The sequence below is a fragment of the Lathyrus oleraceus genome, chromosome 6, assembly GCF_024323335.1.
Source record: "Lathyrus oleraceus cultivar Zhongwan6 chromosome 6, CAAS_Psat_ZW6_1.0, whole genome shotgun sequence".
NCBI lineage: Eukaryota > Viridiplantae > Streptophyta > Magnoliopsida > Fabales > Fabaceae > Lathyrus > Lathyrus oleraceus.
The window spans coordinates 356258337-356279241 of record NC_066584.1 but is presented as its reverse complement, the minus strand read 5'-3'; the positions used below and the strand labels follow the sequence as shown (position 1 = coordinate 356279241).

At 34.7% G+C, this 20905-nt stretch overlaps 3 non-coding genes across 3 annotated transcripts; 2 read left to right on the top strand and 1 right to left on the bottom strand.

Annotated features, from left to right (window-relative positions):
- Positions 1–8389: 8389 nt before the first annotated feature.
- Positions 8390–8461, bottom strand: TRNAK-UUU (transfer RNA lysine (anticodon UUU)). The gene has a single exon. It is a non-coding gene; the product is annotated as a tRNA-Lys (tRNA).
- Positions 8462–18488: 10027 nt separating this feature from the next.
- Positions 18489–18560, top strand: TRNAK-UUU (transfer RNA lysine (anticodon UUU)). Its single transcript has one exon. It is a non-coding gene; the product is annotated as a tRNA-Lys (tRNA).
- Positions 18561–20219: 1659 nt separating this feature from the next.
- TRNAK-UUU (transfer RNA lysine (anticodon UUU)) lies at positions 20220–20291 on the top strand. The gene has a single exon. It is a non-coding gene; the product is annotated as a tRNA-Lys (tRNA).
- Positions 20292–20905: the final 614 nt, after the last annotated feature.

The window sequence follows — 20905 nt, the reverse complement described above, 5'->3', positions numbered from 1 at the left end:
TAAGAAATCCTTATATGGACTCAAACAAGCTCCCAGAGCTTGGTATGAACGATTAAGCAATTTTCTTCTGGAACAAAATTTTATCAGAGGGAAAGTTGATTCTACACTCTTCTGTAAAAACCTTAATAATGATCTCATGATATGCCAGATTTATGTTGATGATATTATTTTTGGTTCTGCTAATATCTCTGTTTGCCAAGAATTTTCTAAGTTAATGCAGGCAGAATTTGAGATGAGTTTAATGCAAGAACTAAAGTTCTTTCTGGGAATTCAAATTAATCAAACTCCAGAAGTCACGTACGTCCATCAAAGTAAATATATTAAAGACGTTCTGAAGAAGTTTGACATGACTGAATGCAACTCTGCAAAAACTCCCATGCACCCAACTTGCATTCTTGAAAAGGAAGAGGTAAGCAACAAGGTTTGTCAGAAGCTCTATCGAGGTATGATAGACTCTTCTCTATCTGACTGCTACTCGTCCTGATATTCTCTTTAGTGTCTGTCTTTGTGCCAGATTCCAATCAGATCCTAGAGAATCTCATTTAACAGTAGTTAAGAGAATTCTTAAGTATCTGAAAGGAACTCCTAACCTGGGCCTGATGTATGAGAAAACATCAGAGTATAGACTCTCGGGTTATTGTGATGCAGATTATGCAGGAGATAGAATAGAACGCAAAAGCACTTCTGGAAATTGCCAGCTTCTGGGAAACAATCTGATATCCTGGGCTAGCAAAAGACAATCAACAATTGCTCTATCAACTGCAGAAGCAGAATATATCTCAGCGTCACTGTGCACAACTCAGATGCTCTGGATGAAGCATCAGCTAGAAGATCTGCAAATCTTTGAGAGTAACATTCCTATCTTTTGTGATAATACTGCTGCTATTTGTTTAAGTAAGAATCCCATTCTACATTCCAGAGCCAAACACATTGAAATAAAACATCATTTTATCAGAGACTATGTTCAGAAAGGGATAGTAACATTGAAGTTCATTGATACTGAACATCAATGGGCAGATATCTTTACTAAGCCTCTAGCTGAAGATAGATTTCTTTTTATCTTAGAACATCTGAACATTAAAAATTGCCCTGAGTGAAGCATGGCTCTGAAAATGTAAAATGAGACTCTGATAAAAACAAATACACTTCTGCCACTGACTCTGATACTTCTACCAGTTAAGAAGATATCTGAGTTAGAAATCTCCAGGAATCAATCTTTTGGTATTCCTGAAGATCAGATACATCAACACGTGGAGCACTAAGCGTCTAACCCTAGAACTTCTAGACAGCTGTCAAAAGAAATTCAAAGGTCAGAACGTTTGAAATCTCCTTGAGCAGTGTGCGTACTGTGGGATTAGACATTCATTAATTAGCTGTAATCATTTTTCCCCCAAGCGTGCTTACTTGAGCGTTGTGCTAACGCAATTTAATGTGTCGTTTTGCATGTGTTTTACTTAGAGTATATAAACACTTTTCTCACATTTCACACACTTATCACTCTCACTCACTCTAAAACCCTAAACCTCTCAAGCATTCTCTGAAAGCTCTTCATCTTCATCAATCTTCTTCTCCTTCACCATGGACGCTCAACAACAACAAGTCTTTAACTTCTCTCAAGAAATGGAATCAAGCTCTACTGCTCAAACCTCAAGCATTCCAACACCAACGGTTACAGGCGTCACCATCACCCCTGTTTACAAAGAACCCCATATTCTTGACCGTGAACGCCATATTAACCTTTCAACCCCTTTTGAAGGACTGGACGTGTTGTGTGAATCGCTAGTTGATTTCGACAACTTGAAGAGAAATGGCGTTGATCTTACTGAAGAGCTTCGCAAACAAGGATGGGAAAACTACTTCCAAAGGCTTTATGGTCCTGTTTACCCTCTTCTCATCAAGGAGTTCTGGAGATTTGCAGATGCAGATGACCACTTCATCGTATCCTATGTTCTGGGGGTGAAGATTGTTATTACTGAAGGGTCAATTGCCTCCCTGTTGAACATGGAAAGAAGTGGAGGAAAAAGGATTTATAACATCCCTCCTAGGTCAAAGCGCATTACTGATGTAATCAACCCAACAATCTTCAAACCCAACACTGAAGGAAATCCTTCAAAGAACAAAGAGCTGCATCAGAACCTCAGAGTGTGGCTGAAGATTATTCTGGGAACTATTCACCACCGTCCAGCCTCTAACTCCTCTGACTACATTAATGCAGACCAGAAATGCATTCTGTATTGCATTCAGAAGGGTGTGAAGATCTGCCTCCCTGCTCTCCTTTTCAGATATCTGAGAGATTCTGTCAGAGAAACCAGAAACAATATGAAGCCCAGATCCTACATTCCTCTGGGAAGATTGCTATCTGATGTCTTCATTGAGAATGGGCTGGTGGATCATCTGGAGAAGACCAAGCTGATGCTAGATCTGGCAATAGATGTGGGAAGCCTCTGAATGCCAGAAATCTCAAGAGTATGGGGATAATTAAGAAGATTCAAGTCAGACCCACTCTGGACACATCCTGGGATTGTTTGAAAGATCAGAGGAAGATGCCTCATGGCCTTGCCAGGTTCTTCAAGAACGAACCCAGAGATGCCGTGGCCATCTATCTTAATCGTCTGCTGGATGAAGGTGTTGACATCTCTGACTTCAGCCTCGACGATTGTCTAGATTCAGAAGCAGACTTCGTCAGATACAAGAGAGGTCTCTCTGAGAAGAAGATAGCACCTCCGACAAAGAAGGCAAGAATTGAAGAAGCTTCTGGAAGCAGATCTTCAGCTCCTCTGAATATATCTACTGGTACGTCTGTTCCTTCTGTTACCACTAATCCTCTGATGGCTTCTTCTAACCCTCTCTCTTCACAACCTATTTTTACTACCTCTGAAATCCCACCTTCAACCACCAGAACCTCCCAACCTTCACCAGTTCTAAATGTAGCCCATACATTCATACCTCCCTCTGAACCTAAACAAACCCACCAAAGCACTTCCTCTTCATCATCCTCAGAACCAGAATCACCCCCATATGTTTCTATCTCTTCTGACCCAGAATATTCTGACCCTGATTCCCCAACCATAGCCACAATTTATGCTCATAAACTTGCTTCACAACAACAAACACAAACACAATCTGAAGCAACTTCACCTCCACCACAACAAACAACCACCATACCTTCTGTAACACAACCCTCTGACCCCCACACCTCTGATATCACCCCACCAAACATCTCCGCTGCACCAGAACCAGAAACTGAACCTTTAGACTTAAACCCTCTTTACGCTTCACCCCAAAGATCTGAACCTCAACCAGAAGCAGAATCTGAACCTCAACCTGAATCAGAATCTGAACCTCAAACATTAAATCTCAGCCCTCCAAACTCTCCACCTCATACCTCTGAACCTGAACATGAACCTGAACTTTCTACACCTACCCTTGAGGAAGCCATCATGCAGGTAGCAGAAGCTTCAGTACAAAAGGTCAAGTCTCTGACCACTAACTCTGAAATCAGTGATGATCCTAAATCTGTAAGGACACACTGGAACAGAGTCATTGGCTGGATGACCTCTGAGTCTTTTAGACTGAAGAGCATATCTGAACAAGTCAGAAATGGCTACATCAGAGATGCTGAGGCAAGACTCCAGAAGAGACTTGCCAGAGAAGCTGAAGCCAGAAGGCTGGAGGAAGAGAGATTGGCCAAGGAAGCTGAAGAAGAAGCAAGAAGACTAGAAGAAGAAGAAAAAGCTCGTCAAGCTGAAATCCTAAGGGAAAAGGAAGCTGAAGCTAAGGCTCTAGCGGATGCAGAAGCACAAGCTGCTGCTGAAGCTGAAGCTCAGCAGGCTCTGACTCTGGGGGATTCCTCTTCTGTGATCCCTATGGTTCTTCAGACTCTGAAAGAACTTAAGCAAGATCAGAATGAACTCCGGGCCAGAATGGACAAGCAAGATACTGTCAACGACAACATCCAGAACATGCTTGCAATGCTGCTTCAGAGAATGCCTCCGCCTCCGAACCCCTAGGCACTTAGGATTTTTTTTTTCTGCTTGCCTGTTGTTTTTATTTTCTCTGAATCTGATGTTTTTCTAGCTTCTGTTGCCTTTGTGCTTCTATCTATGAATTCAAGTTTTTCTCTTTACTTATTTTTTTTACTATGTCTTTTTGATTCTGACAAAAAGGGGGAGAAGTCATTAATAGCTCTGATGAAAATATTGTCTAATACCTTAAGCATTCTGCAACATATTTTTCTTAAAAATAAATTTATCTAACCTGGACTTAAGAAATTGCAGAAGATATCAAGAAACCTCTTTACTTAAGAAACTCTGGTAAGAACTTCTGAACTCCCTAGCACTATCTCAGGGGGAGCTTCTGTCTATCTGATCTAATATTATTCATGTTTCATCTGCTAATTAAGGTTGTTTTGTCATCATCAAAAAGGGGGAGATTGTAAGAACAAAAATGTTCTACAACAGATTCCTTGATTTTGATGATAACAAAGGATGAAACCAAAAATGGCACCCTAACGAAAAGTTTCTAAGTGTGCAGGGTTCTAAAGAAAGAAGGAAGAAATCTGATGATGTCATCAGATACAAAACCAGATCAGATACAAATCATCAAATGATCAGAAGCATCTGAAGTGAAAACAAGTTCAAGAAAGTCTAACTCTGAGCAAAACAACAAGTATCAGAAGCATCTGAACAAGAAGTAGCTCTAGAAGTTCTGACTCTGAACAACGCTATCTCTAAGCTCCAGAAGTTATCAGCGCTATCTGAAGAAACTATCTGAACTCACAAGAGATTAAACGTCAGAAGCAAGATTCCAAGACTCTCCAGAAACACAAATACTCTGAGCATGGAATTGATAATCATGAAAGAGTAACGTTAAAGTCAAGTAAAGATTTGCAAATGGTTTTCCTAATTAAGAAAGAGACGTTAATCTCCAATTTCAATAAAGAAGATACTACTTGTGGTAAGTAGTCATTTCAAGGAGAAAAAGTTATCCTGCAGAAGCTACTTATGTTATGGCGTAAAATCATCTTATTACTCATCAGTTTCAACTACTACCTCACTGATCTATATAAAGGATTGCAAATCAACTTTCAGTATACAACAAGAAGCCAATAAGTCAAAACTATACTGAAACATCCACGCTCAAGAAAAACACTCCTGCTCTCAAAGATCTTCACGAAGCTTTTGCTTATTACGTGAAAAACTCTTGTTCTTACTATTGTAATATCTGCTTTCTTAGAAGCATTCTAGATTACATTAATCTTTCATTTATTTGTTTGTCGATTTCCTCAAGTGACTCTGTGTAGTCTGTATACTTGAGAGGACTAAGAGATTTTTCTCTTAGACGTTGTTTGTAATCTTTCAAGATTAGTGGATTAAGTCCTTGTTGAAGGCGAAATCACCTTGGCCGGGTGGACTGGAGTAGCTTTGTGTTATAAGCGAACCAGTATAAAATCATTGTGTGGTTTTCATTTTGAAAAAGCGCTTATTTTTCCAAACAATTCAAACCCCCCCTTTCTTGTTTTTCTCACCTTCATATGTGAGGTCGTGGACGAATTGTTACCATGATTGAGAATGAGACGCATTGTATGGAACATGCCACATTATTATTTGTGTATTATGGTGAATGAAGTCACCTATGATTGATGAGTTTGTTATGGTTCGTGGAACCAATGTTTTGTGGAACCGATCATGTATTCAGAATGTGTGTTTTTCTGTGATGGTACACATCTCTATTGGTATGCTTAAACGTGTAAGGATTGGGATGTGGGACCAATGATTCGAGCCTCAATTGGGTTTGAGCCCCAACCATGGCGGACATGGGGGAAAGGTGGACACCTAAGTGGGTTAGAGTCCCATACGGTGAAAGATACTCAAAGTGGGTTAGAGTCCCATACGAGTGATGATTCTTAAAAGTGGGTTAGAGTCCCATAGGGGAACCGGATATCCACCGCGAAAGTCAAATCATACGAGCATGCATGAACCGGGCCTGGCTTAGACGTAAGTCCGTTCGGGAATTGATGCGTCGTGATCTGAATAATGATCGTGGTTGAGTTATGAGAACTCAGATGCATGTTGCCATACAATTGCGAGATAGTTTCCCCATCGCTCAAGTCTTCTTTCCCTTGTTGACTTGAGTTGGATATGAGCTGAATATTGATTAGAAACCCTGTAGAGCCGAGTGGACCCATAGGATAGGAGAACTCACTGAGATTATTATCTCATCCCATCATTGTTGTTATTTTTCAGGTAATTCTTTACAGGTTGAATCTAAGAGAAGCTGTTATGGATGTTTCAAGGGTTGCTGTTCATTATGATCTTCCGTTGTGGAGTTGTGTGCAATGAAGATATTGTACATAGTTCTTAGATTTTTATTGTTAGGCATTATTGTATAACACGTTCCATTGATGTTTTAGTTTGGACATGTATATATATTGATGCCATTAGGCACTTATGTTGTGACAGTACCAAAATTTAACACTTGTATGATATTATTCTAGATATATATTATACGGGTTGTTACAAATAAGGAACTTAACATTAATCATTCATTGATATTATAAAACAACTTATATTGTGGTACAAATAATTTTTGCAAAGCGACTTATCATAAAAAACGAAGGTACTACCTTATTACATCAACAAATAATTTAATTTACCAAACATCAAGGATTGATTTTTTGTTACAAAAACACATTTATAGCATTATATCATGAGAAGTGAAACATTGATGAAATATATCCCACCGCAAAATTATTTTTACAATTAATCTTTCAAATCATTCCAAAATCTTTAGCTCAAAATTTTTACACTTATTAAGTTAACAAGCATTCATAATTATACATTTATGTAAATGTTTAAAAAAACATAACTATAATGTTTGTGATCTCGTATTAAAGGTATCAATCATACATTTGATAGCAAAGTCAATAAAAATGGGATGATTGAGTAATCAGAGGGGCATCCTAATTTTTATATGTGTAGTTACTAAAATTAGAATAGTTATTTATTTAGAAGATAAATGTTAAATAACTTAATATGTATAAATAATAAGCAAAGTCTAGTATAGTAGTTACATGATTGGAATGTGTGGAACCAGATTTATTATGAAGAACAATAACTTTTATTTGTAGAGTTTCAATGAGAAAAATTTAATTATGAAAATTTAATATTTGAATGTTTTTGTTTTTGCATAGTTATTTATTTAGAAGATAAATGTTAAATAACTTAATATGTACAAATAATAAGCAAAGTCTAGTATAGTAGTTACATGATTGGAATGTGTTGAACCATATTTGTTATGAAGAACAATAACTTTTATTTGTAGAGTTTCAATGAGAAAAATTTAATTATGAAAATTTAATATTTGAATGTTTTTGTTTTTGCATATAGAATACTTGTAAACATCTACAAAAAAGAAAGACTTGATCATCTATAGAAGAAATGATCATCTACGCCTTAGTCGACAAGTTTTACCATCTAGACCTCAATTCTAAATGGTCAAATGCTATCATACATTTGATAGCAAAGTCAATAAAAATGGGATGATTGAGTAATCAGAGGGGCATCCTAATTTTTATATGTGTAGTTACTAAAATTAGAATAGTTATTTATTTAGAAGAAAAATGTTAAATAACATAATATGTACAAATAATAAGCAAAGTCTAGTATAGTAGTTACATGATTGGAATGTGTTGAACCAGATTTGTTATGAAGAACAATAACTTTTATTTGTAGAGTTTCAATGAGAAAAATTTAATTATGAAAATTTAATATTTGAATGTTTTTGTTTTTGCATATAGAATACTTGTAAACATCTACAAAAAAATAAAGACTTGATCATCTATAGAAGAAATGATCATTTATGCCTTAGTCGACAAGTTTTACCATCTAGACCTCAATTTTAAATGGTCAAATGCACCGCGACAAAGAAATGATCATATCTCCCTAGAGGAAGACAAATTATCATCTACACAAGATTCAACGAAACTTAAAATCTGATCATTTTACCTCAACAAGAAGAAAGAATAATCTAAACAAGATGGAAAGAATTGTCATATATGCTCAAGTAAACAAGGTTTAACATCAATACAAGATAGTGTTACCATGCAGACTTAAAGGTGAGAATGATAATATGTATCCTAATAGACATGATTATACATAATCAATGGAAGTAACTAGTTTTGCCTAATCAAAGAGTTGATCTCCTACACCCCATTCATGAAACAATGTTCTGCTATGTCCCCTACATCAAGTGTTAAAAACAAACCTTTCTGAACAAGAAAATTATTGGATATGGAACAATTCTGCATTTATAGTCACCAATTAAATAATATTATTCTTTTAAGATACATTATGTGTTAATTATGTTATATTAAAAGAAAAATTAAATGCGCCGACTGTGGGGATCGAACCCACGACCACGTGGTTAAAAGCCACGCGCTCTACCACTGAGCTAAGTCGGCTAATTTTAGTGGTTGAATAAAAAAATGGAATTATGACTTAGTTTTGTATCAATAAAATTTAAATCATAAAGATTAAATCATAAAATCTATACGATACTTATTATATATAGTTATAGAAATTTTGTAGCGCCCTGAACTTACATATTGAGTATAATCAAAATAAACAAATATAGTATAACTTTAAAGCATAAAAGTTTCCTGCATTTTAGGAATAATTTAAATCTTATCTCTACCAAAACAATTTTAGAAACTTGTCATTTACGTTTTAAAAATCTTAAAACCTTTATTTCATAACACTATAATTAATACTCCCTCCGATTTTATGTTATAAGTCGTTTTTGACTTTTCACATGTATTAAGAAATGTAATAATTATGGTATGAAAAAAAAATTATGAAGGGTTTTACAAAATTGTCCTTCATTGATTATGAACTAATTCTATTTTAGTGAATTTCCTTCCTGGCTTGGTAGCCCCCAGACGTAGGTGAGTTGCACCAAACTGGGTTAACAATTGCTTGTGTGATTTGCTTTACCATTCTGTTTATTTATCCATTGTGTATTAACAGATATTAGTGTTGTGACATTACCTTCGACATCTTATATCTGATACCAGAATTTCAATTGGTATCAGAGCAGGCATCCTGCTCTGGTTCTGGGTGATATCTAGGGGCAATATTTTCTGGTACAATGGAGAGGGATGGAGGATCTGTTCATAGGCCACCAATTTTGGATGGTTCTAACTATGACTATTGGAAACCAATAATGGTAGCCTTTTTAAAATCCCTTGATAACAAGGCTTGGAAAGCTGTCTTGACAGGCTGGGTGCACCCTGTAGTTACTAAAGAAGGAGAAGCCACTGCTGAGAAAAAGCCTGAAGAACAATGGTCCAAGGAGGAGGATGACCTAGCCCTTGGGAATTCTAAAGCCTTGAATGCCATCTTCAATGGAGTAGACAAGAACATCTTCAGATTGGTAAACAATTGTGAAATAGCTAAAGATGCTTGGGACATTCTCAAGACCACTCATGAAGGCACATCTAGGGTAAAGATGTCTAGACTTCAGCTGCTCACCTCCAAGTTTGAAAACTTAAGGATGAAAGAAGAAGAAAATATCCAGGAATTTCACATGAGTATCCTTGAAATTGCTAATGCCTCAGGAGCCCTTGGAGAAAAGATGACATATGAAAAACTGGTAAGAAAAATTCTAAGGTCACTCCCCAAGAGATTTGCAATGAAGGTAACTGCAATAGAAGAGTCTCAGGACATTTCCAACATGAGGGTTGCAGCATTGCCTTCATATCTGTAAGACCCCAATTTTGGCCCTAAGATCCCTCATGGCACCATAACATTGCATTTGCATAGCCTCAAGGATCATCAAGCATCTTGGTCCCCTTTGCCTTTGGGTGGGACTCCTTGTGAGTGGTTTGAGATCACCAAGCATGCTTGAATTGAATATCGTTGCTTTTCTTAGTTTGTTTACTAATCAAAAGCACAAAAATATGTCACTAACATCTTTTGTTTGTAGCTTGAGCAATCACAAGGTTCAAAGCTTTTAGGAGATCACCTGTGCAATAACATGGCCAAAAAAAGATGAAAGTAAGCATGGTAATGGTTCCCAAAGCCCTCATCCATCAAATATGAATCCCAAGCATATCAATTCATCATTTTGATCAAATTAAGTCAAAGGGTTTGAGGTCTTGTTTCTTCAAGGAAACCTTAATTCATCTGCACACCACAATGCCTTGCTCATGAAGCAACCTCAGCCCATGGTCAAATAAAATCAAGGGAAGTTATTTAATTCATCATTTCATGCATATTTGAACTTATTTGAGCATCCTCAATCATCAATTCATCAAGGTATGAGTTATGGACTTGAGAAGTTGATCAGTCAATTCATCTGACTATTTTGAAATGCACTGAGACCTAACTTTTGATGTGTTGGTCAAATGGAGATAATTCCAAAAGAAAAAATGTTCTTAAGGACAATATAAACAAATTTAATATTCATCAAAAATTGATTTGAAGCTTGGAAGGTCATCATCCATTCCAAGACATTACATGTCATTTTGACTGAAACCCTAATTTTGGGTCAACTTCCCAAGGACATAACTCATTCATTTTTTATGATTTTGAGGTGGGATCAAATGAATTGGAAAGCTTATGATGTCTACTTCAAATGTTATGTTGAACAAAATTTCCAAATCTTAAAGGAAATACATGTGATAATGCAAGACATTATAGGTCCTTTTTGACCAAAGGCATTAAAAGGCAAAAAAGTCCAACTTCAAGTGCCCTTAACTCTTTCATAAAAAATCCAAATGATTCAAAATTTAAGTCCATTTTGATTTTCTTGAAAGGATATACAACTTTGATGTTAGAGGTTTTTCAATTTGAGGGTTGCAGCATCAAAACAGAGGGGCTTGAAAATTGGCCAAATTTAGAAACCTTGCCTTGACATATCATGCACCTTGCACTTTAAACTCAAATTTCATACATTTCCACACTTCAAATGGATTTTTTCCCAACATAACAATTGTTCCTTACATCAAGACCTTTCCAACCATTACTCACATGATCATGTTTGGATTTTTTAATTGGGACTTTCGAAGAGATGAATGTTTAGGTACAAATGAGGATTTCACTTGAAATCTTGGTACATAAGCAATTGCCTTGCAAGTCACGCGTCCAATTTCATTTGGATGATGCTCAGAATTCATTTGGCATTGTTTTTGGGCCTTGTGCATGATCATGCAAGCCCATGCAATGAAGCTCCACATGCCATGCACACGGATTGATCACATTCTCCTTGCCACTTCCTCTATAAATAGAGACCTCATTCCATTCATTTTGCACACCTGATTCAACCTGAAATGCTGCAGAATTCTCTCCATAGCTATCACTAAAGAAGCTAGTTCATTTCTCTCTAATTTTTCAGATCTAAAATTCAACTACATCTGGTTGAATCCTTGGATCTAGAGCTTCTAAACCTTCATCATTCATCTCACTGATCTTCTGTTTTGGCAAAGCAAGCAAAGAATCAAGTCCAATTCTCCAGAAATCAAGCTTACTCTTCAACTGGTATTTTCTTCGAATCTCTCATTTCTGTGATCTATTTGCTTGGCCAAAATGTTTTATGAAGTCCTCACTTGAGAGGCAAGCTAGTGGTAGCTTCAATTTTGCTTTTCCTTGATCTGCATTTTGCATACCTGAATCTTCCACCTCAGATTTCTCCATTTATAGGAATCTTGAGTGTGATTCAAGGTTACAGGGGTGATGTACATCACCCCAGCTTCATTTTGGTATAAGGATCGTGCATTTTCATTAAGGTTTGAAAACCTGCAAAATTGACCGAAATCTGGAGGCTCACCGGAGAAGAAGGTGGCTCTGATGGCCGCCTATTGCCAGTTTGAATTCTGGCCATTGGATGTGTTTCCCAGATCGAATCCTGACCATTGCTTATTATGACTTTCAATTGGATTCCATGTGATTCATTGACTTTGGTGTTCCATGTGCGCGCGTCTCCCAGCCTTGTGATCTGCCAGCTCAATTAATGAGCTCAGATCCAAGCGCTGTGGATTTTTCTAATTTCTATTTTCTGTTTTTTTATTTCTTAAATTTCATTTTATTTCAAAAATCAATATCTCTTTCATTTTTAATCCAAAAATTATGGGACCAATTGCATTAGTCTCCAAATAATTTCTAGTTTCTAAAAATGATTTTTAATATTTTTTATTTCATTATTTGATATTTTTTTATGAATTTTCTCTTTTCTGGTTATTTTTAATTCATTTTAATTAGTTTTTGATATTCAAAAAATACAAAAATATTTTCCTAGCCTATTTGAATGATGATGAATCCATGAAAAATATTCTCATCAATTTTCTAATTGATTTGAGATTTATTTGAGATTTTAGTTCAATTAGGTTATTTTTATGCATTTTTAATTGATTTAAAATAGTTTCTGACTTCTAAAAATGCTGAAATTTTTTGTCAAACTTTGTTTGACTTTGTTGAACTTAGGATAAATTACTTGGACCTTTCAAGGTTGATTTGAAGTAATTTTGAAGTTTGACCTTTTCTTTTATTTTTAATTCAAGTTTATTTTAATATAAAAAAAATGCCAAAAATATTTTATTCATTTTTTGACTTCCAATCTTCATCTCACTTCTGTTTTTGATTGTTTGACCTTGACTTTCAATGTCATTGGTCAACATATGTGGATTGGTACATGTCACTTCATTTAATGCACTTTAATTTTGCCATTTCATTTTCTCTTATTCATCTCCTTCTTATTCTTTTTTTTTTCCTTTTGATCAATGAGTTGAAGGTTGATAAGTTAGCATTGATTAGGGAGACTTAATCTTCCTTGATCCAAATTTAATTCATCTTGATCAATTGATCAAGTGAATGGCTTTGCATTAAGGATAGGTTGTCTTCTAAATCATGCAAAAGGCTTAAACCAATACAAGATCATTCCTCCTTTTGTTTTGGCATGGCAAGTTGTTGGGATTTGGTTCACTAATCAAGACTCCTAACTTGTGTTTGTTGCCTATATTATTATTGACCGGCCTCAGATAGTTGTGACTTCTACATAAGTCCAATTACGATTGCTTAACATAGCGCTAAATTTGCCTTATGGCACACTAACTATTAACCACTAACAATTAACATTTATTTTATGCACTTTACTTTTATGTAGTTTACTATTCTTGAACATATTATCCATTTGCTTTTTCCTTTGCTCATTTGAGCACATGTTTATGTTAATGCCATTTGCCTTTTGCTCACTTGAGCACATAATTGTGTATATATCTTTTGTGCTTGTGTTTGTCTGTTTGATTGTGAACCAAATGCCAAGAATTGGACAAAATGGACTTAGAATTTAGGACCATGACCAAAGCAAAATGGAGTTTGAAGAGCAACTAGGCCTCATGCCTTTAGAGTGCTTAAATGTCAAAGAGCAACTAGGCCTCATGCCTTTAGAATGCTTAAAACTTAAGGATGAACTTTGAAAGGACCATATTCTAAACTCCCTCTTGTCCATTCTTTGATTGTTTATAGAACTTTTTGATGTGTGTTTTCTTGTGCTAGGGGATTCCAACTTTATGTCACTATTGAGGAACCATTACCATGAGCATCCAAAGTGAGAGATACAAAAGCCATTGGAGGTTTCCTAGAAGCATGATCTGTGTGTTTGATTGCTTGAAATATTTGCTTGTGATTGCTTTATTCCAAAGGATGGGAGCTACTTGGATCATCAATATGATCTCAAGAGAGGAACTCCTAGTGTGGTTCATTTCTCTCCCTTCACCCCTTTGTATGATTAGGACTTAGCCCTTCTTCTTCTTCTCTCCACTCTAACCTAAGCCAAAACTTTTTGTGCAAACATTTAACGTTTGTTTTCAAACATTAGAAACCTAAGCCTTATGCTTTTGATTTTCAAACTTTCTTTTCATAACACTTATTTGGAATTGAATCCTTAAGTCAACTTTGACCATTTTGTAAATACTTCTAATTGGTAAATATAACTCATTCAAATGCTTTTGTGGTTTCAATGGCCGCCTTCTTAATCAAGTTTTTCATAACCTTTAGCTATTAGGTTTGAGTTATCCTTGAGGTAGATATAATACTCACCTTTATCCTTAGTGATGGACAATAAGTCTTCCATGCTTATTATAGGGTTAACCCCTCACTAGCATGTTGAAGCTATCCTCACATGGTGGATTTGTGGTTTTAGGTTGAGTTTTCTCCCTTGGATAACAAAAGACCTTAAGGCTTTTGGACCAATCAATCCACTCACTCATTTTGAGATTTTTACCCCGAACTACGAGGTTTTGATCCTAATCTTTTTAAGATGGTACGTAGGCAATGGGTTCATCCATTCAAACACAAAATGTAAATAAACTTGTATATTCTTTTCTCATCCCTTCAATCATGTTTGCACAAACAAAATTTTCACAAAACAACTATCTTTACAACAAAAATGTGAAAAGGACTCCCTAGGAGTACCTAGGATGTTTTGGATGCCTAACACCTTCCCATTGCATAACTAACCCCCCTTACCCAGATCTCTGACATTTTTACTAGTTTTTGATTCGATAAAACTTTTAGGTTTTTGTTCGCTTTCTAACCATTCCTTTGGATAAATAGAAGTGCGGTGGCGACTGGACTTTGTATGATTTACCTTGGTGTAACACCTCAAAATTTGCCCTCCTCTTCTTGGGACTAGTTTAGCATATTGCATTTCATGTTTTAGGACATTAGGCATTTGCATATTGCATATCATCTGATAATAAGTAGACATCCTCCAGAGTTTTTGTCAGAAGAGGGAGAGGTCACATGATTCAAGCCTGAGGGTCTATGTGAATTGATGATCAACCATCTGAGGGTTGCCCTTCAATTAGGGTTTTTTTGGTTCCTCAAGGAGGTTGAGAATTATCTTGTTGGCAAGGATATATTACCATCATCATGGTTATTTCATCATCCAGGGTTTCATTGTTCATGCTCAAGTTCCTTGGGATTAGGGTTTTGACCTCTGGTCAACCCTAATCAGTGATATTCTTCCAACCAGGGTTTCTCAATGAGATGAGGCATTCTATTGAGATGGAGATCACATGAGTATTATTTTGGGCTTATATAAGCTAGGGTTTCATTTTTGAGCCATTTCCCCAAGTGGTAGAGGCTCAAGCTGATCAGAGCATGTCTAGGTCATCTGAGGACCTGAAAGTCAACTGAGGGCTATGGGGGGGGGGGGGGGGAATGAGTTTCAACATCTCAATCATGTTAAAAAGAGGTTCATTTGACATTTCAAACATCTATCTTGAAGAATTTGAAGTCAGGGCAAAAGTTTCCAAAAATGGAAAGTGACCTGTAATTTCAAGTTTCCAAAAATGGAAAGATTCTGGTTCTAATTCAACTTGACTTTGCATCATCAAAGAAGCTTCAAATGAATTTTTGGTGAACATGAAAGTTGAAGATCTTTCTCTCCTCTTTTCAAAAAGTCCAAGATCATGAGCATATGATGAATGGTTGAGAAGTTATGAACCAATGATTGTACAATGTACATGGAACTTCAACATGGCATAACTTTGGCTACAAAACTCCAATTTGAGCCACCCTTTTTGCAAAATGCTTCTCATGACCTATATTTTCCAAATCCATCATTGCGTTGCATGAAATAACATCACATGATCATTTGTCCATGCATGAGTATTTTGGAGGGAAAATGCGTAATTCAAATTTGGTGCATCATACATACAAAATTCCAATCCAATTATGTCCATGAAATGATTTTGAATGGTTTCACAGACTCACATGGTACTGTTCACGTCCATGTTGCCATGAATAAGGTGCAATTACCAATTTTGCATTACACTCCATTTCTCATTAACTTTTCATTAGCCAAGCCTAATTATCATTAGAAAAGTGATTAATATGTGATATATAAGCTTAATTGTAACAGAATTGATCAGTTTTACAAGTTCTAGATCTAGAATCTCATTTCCCTCAATGCAAATTTGAAAATTCTTCACATAACACCTCAATTTTATTGCATATTTGTGTTTATTGATCATCATTTAGTAGGGATCAAGCTATGGATTGAAGATTTTGGCCAAGAATCAAGCAAGTTGAACACATGAAGATGAACATGGAACTTGAATTTTGAGCTGGATCTAAGAGGTTTCCATAGCCAATTCATGCACAAAGCTCCATAACAAGAGTAGAGGAGAAGATCTGGATACTTTTGAGGCCTCAAATCCACTGAATCAACTCACTGTTCTTCAAGGAGGTTAGAAATCGAATCTCACCATTTGTTATTTTGTTGACATGTTTAGATAGGCCTTGTTGCACTGAGAATTCTGATGTGAATTTTATTGAAAATGGATGAGTATTGCATGAGTTATGGTGAATTCAAGTTTGATGCATGAATTTGTTTTCCTTCGATTCGCGTTGGTTATGGAGTTTTAGGCTAAATAGATGTTAGATCCTTACTCCTGGTAATGAGACGGTTCGAACGGTGTATCCCATGCAAAATTCTGGAAAAACGTTCACTGTAGCGCCGCCAGTTCATTGAAGAAGACGGTGGAAACCGTCATGGTCCACCGTCCATGAATAGTACCTAGGGTTTTACTGTGTAATGCGCATGAACGTAGGAGACCTCTGTTCGATACCTGGTTCCAGCGATTGAAAAATCCAATTAATTCCTCATCATGTACAATGAAACGGCTGCGTTTTGTACAAAACGCGCCCTGAACCAACGTTTCCTCTGTTCGATCCTTGGGCGTGGCGTTTCTAAATTGTTTTTTCAAGTGCTCCTTTTACCAGGCGTTCCTCAGTTTGATTCCATGCCATTCCAAACTTCTGAAATTTAGTTTTGAGCGCTCTTTGTGGACCTTGTGAGAGCGGGTTCGAACCTGGTTGAGGCCTTAGGCTGATTATTGTTTGAATTTTATTTTTCCCTTATTTTCATATCATTTCCATTTATTTTCTTCAACTTCCAAAATTCATTAAAAATAGAAAATTAATCCAAATTGCTCCCAATTTTTTTTCACTTAATTGTATTGATGTCTATTATTTTTAGATGTCACTTGTGTGATTTGATTGCTTCTGGTTTTTTAATTGAGATTGTGTGTTTGAACATGTATGCCAATTTGCCATGCTTCATTCAATTGATTGTGAAATGCTCATTGATTGTCCAATTGCCTTGAACTTTAACATGCTTGATCCTAACATGTTGCCTGATTTTTGAGAATTGGTTTGGCATTTTTATCATGTTCTACCATTGTTTTAGACACATGAATATATGGTGTAACAATTTGTGTCACACATTTGGATGTTGCTCTTGTTCATTTTCATTGACATGCCATTTGATATCTTCTGATTCCAATTTTTTGCATGATGCTTGTGTTTAACATGTTGTGTGCACATAAAAAATTTCATGATCATTGGATTCATTTCTGATTTAATGTGCATTTTCTCATTTGCATATCCAATTGTTGATCACATTGTGTGCCTTTGCCTTATCTTGCTCATGTGATGGCTTTGCCTTATGATTTGAGTTTGATCCTTTCTAGGACATGTTCTTGCTTGATTAAATGTGAGTCATGTGGAATATTACTCAATCATCCCATTTTTATTGACTTTGCTATCAAATGTATGATTGATACCTTTAATATGAGATCACAAACATTATAGTTATGTTTTTTAAACAGTTATATAAATGTATAATTATGAATACTTGTTAACTTAATAAGTGTAAAAAATTTGAGCTAAAGATTTTGGAATGATTTGAAAGATTAATTGTAAAAATAACTTTGCGGTGGGATATATTTCATCAATGTTTCACTTCTCATGATATAATGCTATAAATGTGTTTTTGTAACAAAAAATCAATCCTTGAAGTTTGGTGGATTAAATTATTTGTTGATGTAATAAGCTAGTACCTTCGTTTTTTATTACAAGTCGCTTTGCAAAAATATTTTGTACCACAATATAAGTTGTTTTATAATATCAATGATTGATTAATGTTATTTTCCCTATTATACCCATACCTATTTATTACTCTCTCTCCTTTCAATTATGTCAATTTATTTTTCCAATATAATCAATGAAGGACAATTTTGTAAAACCCTTCATAATTTCTCTTTTTCATACCATAATTATTACATTTCTTAATACATGGGAAAAGTCAAAAACCACTTATAACAAAAAACGGAGGGAGTATTAATTATAGTGTTTTGAAATAAAGGTTTTAAGATTTTTAAAACGTATATGACAAGTTTCTAAAATTGTTTTGGTAGAGATAAGATTTAAATTATTCCTAAAATGCATGAAACTTTTAGGCTTTAAAGTTATACTATATTTATTTATTTTGATTATACTCAATATGTAAGTTCAGGGTGCTACAAAATTTCTATAACTATGTATAATAAGTATCGTATAGATTTTATGATTTAATCTTTATGATTTAAAATTTATTGATACAAAACTAAGTCATAATTCCACTTTTTTATTCAACCACTAAAATTAGCCGACTTAGCTCAGTGGTAGAGCGCGTGGCTTTTAACCACGTGGTCGTGGGTTCAAACCCCACTGTCGGTCCATTCAATTTTTCTTTTAATATAACATAATTAACACATATGTTTGTTTTTAACACTTGATGTAGGGGACATAGCAGAACATTGTTTCATGAATGGGGTGTAGGAGATCAACTCTTTGATTAGGCAAATCTAGTTACTTCCATTGATTCCATTGATTATATATAATCATGTCTATTAGGATACATATTATCATTCTCACCTTTAGGTTTACATGGTAACACTATCTTGTATTGATGTTAAACCTTGTTTACTTGAGCACATATGACAATTTCTTTCCTTCTTGTTTAGATTATTCTTTCTTCTTGTTGAGGTAAAATGATCAGATTTTAAGTTTCGTTGAATCTTGTGTAGATGATAATTTGTCTTCCTCTAGGGAGATATGATCATTTCTTGGTCGCGGTGCATTTGACCATTTAGAATTGAGGTCTAGATGGTAAAACTTGTCGACTAAGGCATAGATGATCAAGTCTTTATTTTTTTGTAGATGTTTACAAGTATTCTATATGCAAAAACAAAAACATTCAAATATTAAATTTTCATAATTAAATTTTTCTCATTGAAACTCTACAAATAAAAGATATTGTTCTTCATAACAAATCTGGTTCAACACATTCCAATCATGTAACTACTATACTAGACTTTACTTATTATTTGTACATATTAAGTTATTTAACAATTTTCTTCTAAATAAATAACTATTCTAATTTTAGTAACTACACATATAAAAATTAGGACGCCCCTCTAATTACTCAATCATCCCATTTTTATTGACTTTGCTATCAAATGTATGATTGATACCTTTAATATGAGATCACAAACATTATAGTTATGTTTTTTAAACAGTTATATAAATGTATAATTATGAATACTTGTTAACTTAATAAGTGTAAAAACTTCGAGCTAAAAATTTTGGAATGATTTGAAAGATTAATTGTAAAAATAATTTTGCGGTGGGATATATTTCATCAATGTTTCACTTCTCATGATATAATGCTATAAATGTGTTTTTGTAACAAAAAATCAATCCTTGAAGTTTGGTGGATTAAATTATCTGTTGATGTAATAAGCGAGTACCTTCGTTTTTTATTATAAGTCGCTTTGCAAAAATATTTTTTACCATAATATAAGTTGTTTTATAATATCAATGATTGATTAATGTTATTTTCCCTATTATAACCATACCTATTTATTACTCTCTCTCCTTTCAATTATGTCAATTTATTTTTCCAATATAATCAATGAAGGACAATTTTGTAAAACCCTTCATAATTTCTCTTTTTCATACCATAATTATTACATTTCTTAATACATGTGAAAAGTCAAAAACCACTTATAACAAAAAACGGAGGGAGTATTAATTATAGTGTTTTGAAATAAAGGTTTTAAGATTTTTAAAACGTATATGACAAGTTTCTAAAATTGTTTTGGTAGAGATAAGATTTAAATTATTCCTAAAATGCATGAAACTTTTATGCTTTAAGGTTATACTATATTTGTTTATTTTGATTATACTCAATATGTAAGTTCAGGGCGCTACAAAATTTCTATAACTATATATAATAAGTATCATATAGATTTTATGATTTAGTCTTTATGATTTCAATTTTATTAATACAAAACTAAGTCATAATTCCATTTTTTTATTCAACCACAAAAATTAGCCGACTTAGCTCAGTGGTAGAGCGCGTGGCTTTTAACCACGTGGTCGTGGGTTCGATCCCCACAGTCGGCACATTCAATTTTTCTTTTAATATAACATAATTAACACATAATGTAGCTTAAAAGATGTAGGGGACATAGGAGAACATGTAGCTTAAAAGATGTAGGGGACATAGGAGAACATTGTTTCATGAATGGGGTGTAGGAGATCAACTCTTTGATTAGGAAAAACTAGTTACTTCCATTGATTATGTATAATCAATGGAAGTAACTAGATACATATTATCATTCTCTCCTTTAGGTCTACATGGTAACACTATCTTGTATTGATGTTAAACCTTGTTTACTTGAGCACATATGACAATTTCTTTCCTTCTTGTTTAGATTATTCTTTCTTCTTGTTGAGGTAATATGATCAGATTTTAAGTTTCGTTGTGTTGAGGTAATATGATCAGATTTTAAGTTTCGTTGAATCTTGTGTAGAGGATAATTTGTCTTCCTCTAGGGAGATATGATCATTTCTTTGTCGCGGTGCATTTGACCATTTAGAATTGAGGTCTAGATGGTAAAACTTGTCGACTAAGGCATAGATGATCATTTCTTCTATAGATGATCAAGTCTTTATTTTTTTGTAGATGTTTACAAGTATTCTATATGCAAAAACAAAAACATTCAAATATTAAATTT